The sequence below is a fragment of the Poecilia latipinna genome, unplaced genomic scaffold, assembly GCF_001443285.1.
Source record: "Poecilia latipinna isolate Pla-1442-1.1 unplaced genomic scaffold, P_latipinna-1.0 Scaffold104, whole genome shotgun sequence".
In the NCBI taxonomy this organism is placed as follows: Eukaryota; Metazoa; Chordata; class Actinopteri; order Cyprinodontiformes; family Poeciliidae; genus Poecilia; species Poecilia latipinna.
Genome location: NW_015112720.1, coordinates 843,890 through 852,636, shown reverse-complemented (window position 1 = coordinate 852,636; position 8,747 = coordinate 843,890).

The following is an 8,747-nucleotide window of genomic DNA, read 5'->3' as shown; positions in this document are numbered from 1 at the left end:
GAGGAGACTAAAAAAGGAAAGTAAAGAATAGGAAAGGACACAAAAAGATAGGAAAAGCTGAACTGTGAAAAGAAAGAAAAAGAAAAAGAAAAGAAAATAAAGAATATAGAAAAGAATGAAATCAGAAAGCAATATAGGAAACATAACACAAGCAAACAAATGAAAGGAAAATAATATAAAAGAAAAAGGAAAGGAAAACAATGAATAGGAAAGAACAAGATGGAACAGGAAACATAAAAAAGGGAAGAAGATCATGGAGATATACTGTACTGTCACATCTTATTAATATGCCAGGATAAGAGACAGTAGTTGCAAACAAACCAGGTCCAACATTTAACCACAGACTCATTTTTCGTCCGCGTGCAGCGGCTGTGACATCAATAATTTCTCATGGAGCATTGAGCAATGACGCCATTTTCTTAAACTGCACCTTATTTCAAAGTTTATCTGGTGGCCTTTCCGGGTTCCTTTAATGAAAATGGGCAATTAATTAAAATCTCATTAAATTTTCAGCAACTGATTTTCTTCATCCCCATAATGGAATTTTTAATTGCATTAATTGGTCCCAAGTGATTGCTCCAGGGCATATGCTTGTGATAAATGCTCTTATTAACGTGTTTTTCACACTAGAAAACACTCACTGAAGAGACCAAAGGCACAATCACTTCCAAACACTGATAAGACCAAAAGATGGTCTAATGTAATTTTCACTGAGGAGAAATGTTTATTTTACTCTTTAAGGTTAAAAGTTTTGACATTCATAAGGTTATAACTCTTCAAATCTGCACAAAGCTTTTAGATTTACATTAAATTACCGAAGCATTAACGAACTTGAGTGACATCCCATGTTTAATCCGTAGGGTTAAACATAATGTGAATCCATCCTTTGCAATTAAATTCCACCAAGGTGGGAGTGTTTTTATTGAAATTTAAGATCATTCTTCCAAAAGGATATTTGTGAGGTCAGACACTGTTGTTGGATGAGAAGGCCTGGCTTAATAAACCAATCAAATTCTCCTCCACAAAGTAGCTTCTCCGTGTTTCGATGGAGTTTAATTCAACCATACTCAAACTGTTCCCACAAAGTTGGAAACTTGACTTTGCTCAAAATATTAATGTTAATGTCTAGAACTACGAGTCCAACTTGAGAATAACCCAGACTGTAATCCTCCCTCCACCAAACCTTACAGCTTATGAAGTGATGTTTTCCTGGCAAACCCAAACCTCCAGACTGAGAGGCGAAATCCATCATCCAGAGAGCATGTTTCCAAATCCAGTGACTTTGCATTGGACTTGGTGTCGTAAGGCTTGTATGCAGTTACTCAGCAATGGGAAACAATTCCAGGAAACTCTTTACACACCATTCTTGAGCTAATCTGAATGATTCATAAGTGAAAAAAAAACTCTAAATGCCTCATGGAATTTAGAAAGGCATAATGTAATTTTCCTCATCTCTGGCTCTTCTTTCCTTATGAGAGAAAATGAGAGCCGACGTTTCTTTACCAAAATATAACCAAGATTAACGACTCATTTAGTCCCCAAACTGTCATTTTGGTTTTCACTTTGTGTTTATGAGAACTTGTAACTATAAAAACAACCTATGACATCACTGGCAGACGTTCCTGCTGTCTGCTCTAAGAGTTTGTCTGATTCATTAATCCATTCACATGGGAAAATGTCTTGTTATAACACAGCACTTTTTAAAATTAATATTAAGATTATATTAATCTACTTAAAACAAGCTTTTATATCTTGCTGAAAAGTTACCTGTAAGTTAGCTTTGTCTTATTTCTGATACTGAAACAGAAAGCTTCTGTTTCTGTTGGTTCTGTTGTGCAAAGTAATTATTTGCAGTGGCAGCTTAGGGATACCAAGGAAGCTTAAAAGCATCTGCCATCTTTAAAACATTACATGCCTACTTTTTCTCTCTCTCTTTCAGATGCTCTGTTTATCCCTCCTAAACCTCCACTTTGGCCAATTTCCCATTTGATGGAGTCACAGGAAAGCACATTATGCCTGCTTTTAAATTAGAAAACACCATTTGTAAGACTGCATGCTCTTGAATGTCTTTGCACTGAAAGAAAAACACATTTTTTTGTGTTTTTTCCAAGCCAGGTTATTTTAATAGCCTTTGTGTCTCACTAACTCACAGGACTTTGTTAAACTCGGCTTTGTTAAAAACAGCAGTTTTTGCATTACATTACATCTTCTTTCAGATATTTGCTTTCTGAGGTTATATGTTATGTTTTGTAAATTAATGAACTTTCATCAAAATGATCTAATCAGAGTAAATAAACACATATTTCTATGTAAGTAATGATTTCAGACATGTAACAAAATGTATAAAACATTGTTCACACTGTATTTGTTTCTCCATCTTAGATTTTTAAATTCTATATTAGAGCTAATTTCTGTTTCCATAAACTGAGATTGTTCAGACAAACATTTTGAACTGTTAATCTTTAACAACTGTTGCAAATTTTTCAACCAAAACAATCTAAATAGTTGCATTGAGTTTTATTTATACTGTGTCACCTCAATAAAGAGCTACTGATTTTATTACTACATCATTTTAAACATAATAAACTAAACACTGAGAACACAAACTAGCAAACTGGGAATAGGAACGACAAAACAGAGGAAAACAGATGTTCCCATCTAGTTGGTTTGAGTCTTAATGTAAAGAAAATGCATAAAAGCAGCAGAGCTTCCGGTGCCTGGAAGAGTGAATAAGGGAACTTGTTTGCACAAATAACCCAAAACGCTCTGCTTGAGGCAGAATTGGGTATTTTTTCCATTTCACTACCACCAAATGAATGCATTCAACCTGGGGCACAGCGAGAGTGTGTCTGTGAGGTCAGGCTCGTAAAAAAGTGCCCCAGCAGGTGCCTGCCGCACCGCTTCGCTCACAATTATGCATTCAGTCATACGCACAGACACGGCTGAGGGGACGCATTCAGACGTCTTACTCCCGTCCACGGCGCTACTCGTTTCTTACAGCCGTCCTTAATCGAGGCTTCCTTGATTGTTTGGCGTCGCACATAAAAGAAGTGTGTTACATTTGGGCCTGTGTAACAGATATCAGCAGAAGTCATAAAACCCCAGAGGTCAGACAGATAAACGCAGGAGCTGCAGATTCACAGCGCAGATGTCTGTCTGATTACGATGATACACGGTTATGCTGCACGCTGCTGCCAGGGGGGATTCTGGTGAGGACGAGGCTTTGAGCCCTGTGATTGGCTGGCCTCTGAGTGACCTGGAGCTGATGTGAGTCTCAAGATAACTTCATGGAGAGCGGCACGTGGAGCATGACTCCGAGCTTGGTGGAACGTCATTTGGGCTCGTGTTGATGGCTTCACTTGCATGCCAGGAAATGGGTCAAGAACCTGTATGTGGCTGGTGGGTGAAAGTGTGGCTTTGTGAGTCTTTCAACAGTGAAAATGGGAACATTTTGCTATTCAGGTGAAGAAAATGTTTGCTGCTCTTTGTCTTCTCGGTCAGTGTCTTATATGACAGTATAAACTAGTGAAAAATTGCAAAAGCTTGTTTGTTTTATTGAGGTACCATCATCTCAATTGTAACGACACATGCAGTTTTAAATAACACAACAGAAATGAGAGAGATTATGTTTTTAAACGTTTTGCAAATTCTGCACGGCGAGGAATAAATTTGGACTTTGGCATAGTCGTTCCAGTTTCAAATGGCTAAAATTGCACAGCTGTGTCACATCAAGCATACTTGAACATATGATGGCTCAGCATTTTGAAGGAGGTTTGCCCTATTTGTACTCAACGGCCTGACACGGTGGGATTTACAGAGGCGTCGGAGGCCTTCGGACAGATCATTTTAGCACCTCATGAGCCTTGACAGGGGTTTTAAAGAGGTTTTAAAAGAATCTTTAATCAGTGGAAAACACTGTAAGTGAAGGACATTAAATGCAACTTAACACATTGACCCTGATACCAAACTGCAAGATGCTAAATAAAGTCTCTAAAGATTTAATCAGGGGATCTGATTTTGCTGTTGTGAAATTTAAATGTTTCTGCAGTAAATCAAATGAAACCCCTGATATTTTTTTTATGGCAATGAAAGAAAACAATACAGTTCCTTACATTTCAATGAGTTTGGAAACCAGGTTTTGTCCCTTTACTGTTATTTTTGAGTCATTTCACCAAAATGGCAGTAAGAAATGTTTTAACATGATTGTTTTGACATATGCTCATCTTTGGTCAAACTCATTGAAATTGTGATATTTATTCATTTTATTTGTTTCTATTCCTTCACATGTCTCTTGTGGTGTCGAACGTAGCTGGAAAGAGACCTAAATATTTTCCTATAGTCATGCCTCCTCAGTGCCTCAGCTTGGAGCGAAAGCTCCCACGTTGCTGACATTGAGACCGGCAGCACTGCCTCACCTTATTACCAGTCGTATTACCGTGTTTATTTGTGACATGTACTTATGTAGTCATTTCCTCCATTCATCTTTCATTAGTACCCTTGTTTCCTTCTCTCCTCTCAGCTGCTTTACATCATTAAATCACTCACCTGTCCCGGCAATCACCACCTAGTTTATATTTCTATTCCACAGTTTCTCCTTTTAAACTTTTGATATCTCATTTTTCTTTCCATCCCTCTTGTAAGTTTGTACTTTGGTTTGTCTGTGTCTGGCCCTGGCCTGCATTAACAGTGTCACTGTGCATAGTTTTTCTTTTTCAGTTGCTCAAATTTAAGAACTGTGTCAACATCGCATATTTTCCTGGTCCCTTTTTCATCTCGCCAATTATTACTAGAGGTAAGCAAGAAAATTAAACTTGATAACTTGCTGCTAGACTCCATCATAAATTAAGTCTGAACGCACACGTTTCTTTAAATATAACAAAGCTGCTGTAAAACCAGTGGAGATGCAGTGAAGCACTTTACTCTCCAAAATGACTGTAGTTGTATAGGAAAGGCATTCATCCCAAAATATATTTTATTTAGTTGTTGTTTGAGGTGAAATGACCCAAATGCAGGCAGGACAGAGGAAGTCTCATGGTGAAGGATCAATTTCATGAAACCACAAAAAAAAACCTTCAGCAGTGATGTCCAAACCTTTGGCCAAAGCCATCAGTCACAAAAAATTCAAATTCTGTAGCCTAACAATAATAGAATATTTTTACAAAAACAATAGTTTCATTTTTGTGGAGGGGATCTATAAATCATTGTAGGTCCAAGTCTTTAATGATTTGTCATTTCTTGGAATCTATAACTTTTTTATTTATGCTCAGCAACAAGAACAGGATATGGGTGATTCATTTTTTGGAAAAGCTCACTGGATCAGTAAAGCCTAAAGAATGGGTGAGTAATGAGTCCAACAAAGAGGTGCAAGGATAAGAGGGGAAATCATGAACAGAGCAAAACCTGACAAGAAAATGATTCAAGATATTGGTTTAAAAGGTGGAAAAAAAGATCATTGGAAACAGAAATAACAAGGAAACAAGAAGTAAATGAACAGCTGAATATAACTTTAGGTCTGTGAAAGAGACACTAAAGAGAACAGAACAGTAAATAAGCACCATAAAGCTCAAAGTAACAGAACAGACCTAATATGAAATATAAAATAAATATTACAAAACAGAAAAAAATATCACTAGTCTCATTTGATATTAGATGTTTTTTTATTGGTTACTTAATCATGTTAATCCATTGATATCTGCATTGTATAATTTAATGATAAGTGCCTTAATTCAAATATTTAGTAACCATTTATTTCAGTAGATCTGACACCAGCAGATATATTTATCTTTATATAAGATATACCGCCAATACAACTAAGAAATGATCTAAAACAGCGACCTCAGTCCACCAGTTCCACGATCACATTCATTAAAGTCAGGGCGATGTTTCTGACTGACCATCAGTGTGAATGAAATCTGAACCAAGCTGAAATATAAAAGATTGGTGGCCAAAAACAGGTTTCGTTGCACTTTCTTATTTTCAGATGTTTTGCGAAGAGTTATAAAGCACTTTTGATTCCCATAATGTTTGAGGGATGCATCTCAAAGATTTCCAGCATCAGTCCGTTCATCCAGACAGTGAGCTCCCGTCTTCTGGGAGCCGCCCGGCTGCCTCCCGTAGCCTTCAGACATGTTTTAATGGTGAGCTTGAACTTTTGGCTCCTCTGGTTCTCGTGAGATACACACACACACACACACACACACACACACACACACACACACACACACACACACACACACACACACACACACACACACACATTCAGTGGTACTGAATTGCATATATATCAGCCCTAGTCACCTAACCAATGCCTCTATCTCATTTTTATTCTCCTGTTGTCTCTTATCGCCCATATTTTTTATTCCAAAACGTGCTTTTTCCCCATAGCAAATCTTGCACTTCCCATAAATACAGGTTATTTTTCTCTCCTTTTTACTCATGTTTTCTCTTTTGTTTCTTATCTGCCGTTCTGTCCCCATGTTTCATTTACCACAGCGTCATTCCTCCTGTGCTCATTCCACTTCCCTTTTCTTTTTCATGATTTTCACATTTCACAGTTTTCTGTGGAGAACTCCATGCAGCCAGGTGTCTTTGTGTTAACATGTGAAAACACAATGTTTCTTGCAAAAAGGAAGAGAGGAAGAAGTTAACTGTGATCAGAACAGATGGAAGGACACCTGCTCAGTAATGATGTTTTGTTGCACACTTTGTCTCTTCTATGGCCAGTGACTCAAACACACATACACACACACACACACACACACACTGCTACCTCAGGGAGGGAAAAATGGGCACAACATGAAGGGACATCCTCCTCCTCCCATGTGGGTTAGAGTGACTGATGGGACGCGGATGAGAGTCAGATAAAAGAACAATGGGGAGGCATGGAGGCAGGTCTGACAGGGAAAAAGAGGAGAGAGAGATGGAGAGTGACAAAGGACAGACAGGGTGTGGCCACACTTTTGGAGAGAGAAACCGCCAACAATGAATCCTCCAGACGGCTATGTCTGTGCTGATATGTGTGTTTGCCAGAGGTAAGAGTTTTTCAGAGAGGCGGGCAGAGCAAATCTGTCTAGCTGCTGGTCTGAGAGACTCTACCGGCCACCATGGTGACTGAAACTGTAACACTGGCCTGCATTTGGTTCCTTTCGGGTGATGAGTTGTAAATCGGAAAAAAAAGTTGTTTTAAGGTTGGAAAAAAAAAAAGATTTATATTTTACATTATCCAGTCCTGAGAAAGCATTGAAAAAAAAATCATTTACAAAGCAAGAACAAAATCTGGAAGTGCAGCATCTCTGAGTCTATTCAAAGGAGCCATCTTGGAACAGGTGTGACCCAGTGACAATTTTACAATTAATAGAGTAATATTTGTAGCTGTATCTGATTATACTGAGCTTAGAAAAGACTACCACTGCGGGAGAAGAGGACATTGGTACTGTTTTTGGTCCAGATGGCTTACCTTGGAGGAGGCACCAATTCAATGATTTTCATAAAAACTCTAGAAAATGCCTCTGTTGCTAAAAAAAACAAAAAAAAAACACAAAGAATCTTCCAACGGGGAAAATGAGAAAAACAGCATGATGTAACACTTAAATTTTATAACCTTGAAATAAAATTGTCAGTACTGTTGAGTTATCAGAAAAAAATCCTGAGTAAACAAGAACTGATTTGCACAGATAAAAATGGAGCATGCTAATCAATTGGTTTACAGTGCTGAAAATAAAACCCAGACTTACCCTCATAATATGTTAACTTAATAAGGATGCCCTCTAAAGCTTCAGTGCAGACATTTTAGAATTTAATCCGTCTTTTTGCATTAAAAGGCAACAGCATATTCTGTTCAATGAGTCACAAAATGTCACACGTACGAATAAAAAGATCTCTAAAGCAACACTTTGTGTTAAGACACAAACAGGAGTCAATATTGCTAAATGACATATAGCTTGGAAAATCACATACTTTCAGAGACAGAGCTATGTCTTTGGGAGATATTTCAGATGGTTTTCTGAGTCCAAGTAGGATAGTTGATAAAAAAAAAAAAAATTACTCTACAAAACATGTTAATTTTGTTTAAGGTTTTGCTGTAAAATCAATAAATAAAACTGAATGTCACAAGACAAATTGCCATAAAGGCATGTTTTAATTGGCACTAGTTTATAAAACATGATTAGTTCTGTCCACAGTCAGAAATGAGAAGAGGAGTAAACAATGCGTTAGCTCTCAGAGGAGACGGAGCGGCACAGCCCGGCAGGCAGGCAAACAGAGCAGAGCCCGTTACCGGTGGTACAAATGAGGTTCTTGGCACTATGAATGCCAATGAGCAGAAGGTGAAGCCCAAGTGGGTAAAAACACACACAGGCATTCGCTCTCCAAGCACAACCAATCAGAGGAAAACAACATGGGGAGTGTCACCCAGAAACTCTGCTAACTCTAATGCCAACAAATATATTCACGCCTCTTCTGTCTCATTTCATTCACTTATGAGCAGATTCACCATGTCATAGCCCGCAGGTGTCATTAACATTTCAAACATGGAGAATTATGCAAACACGCCGCATGCTGCAATAGCAAGCAGCTCTGCTCGTTTTACTCGGCCGTCCGGCCGCTGAGACGGAACTGTTTTCTCATCTGTCAATGTTCCGCAAAAACAAACATCCTGTCAGCGTCGCGTACTTTCACATTTACATCAAGCGTGCTTCACATCGGGGGGCTGAGGCAGAGGAAAAAAAAAAGAATGGCTTGACTGGTTC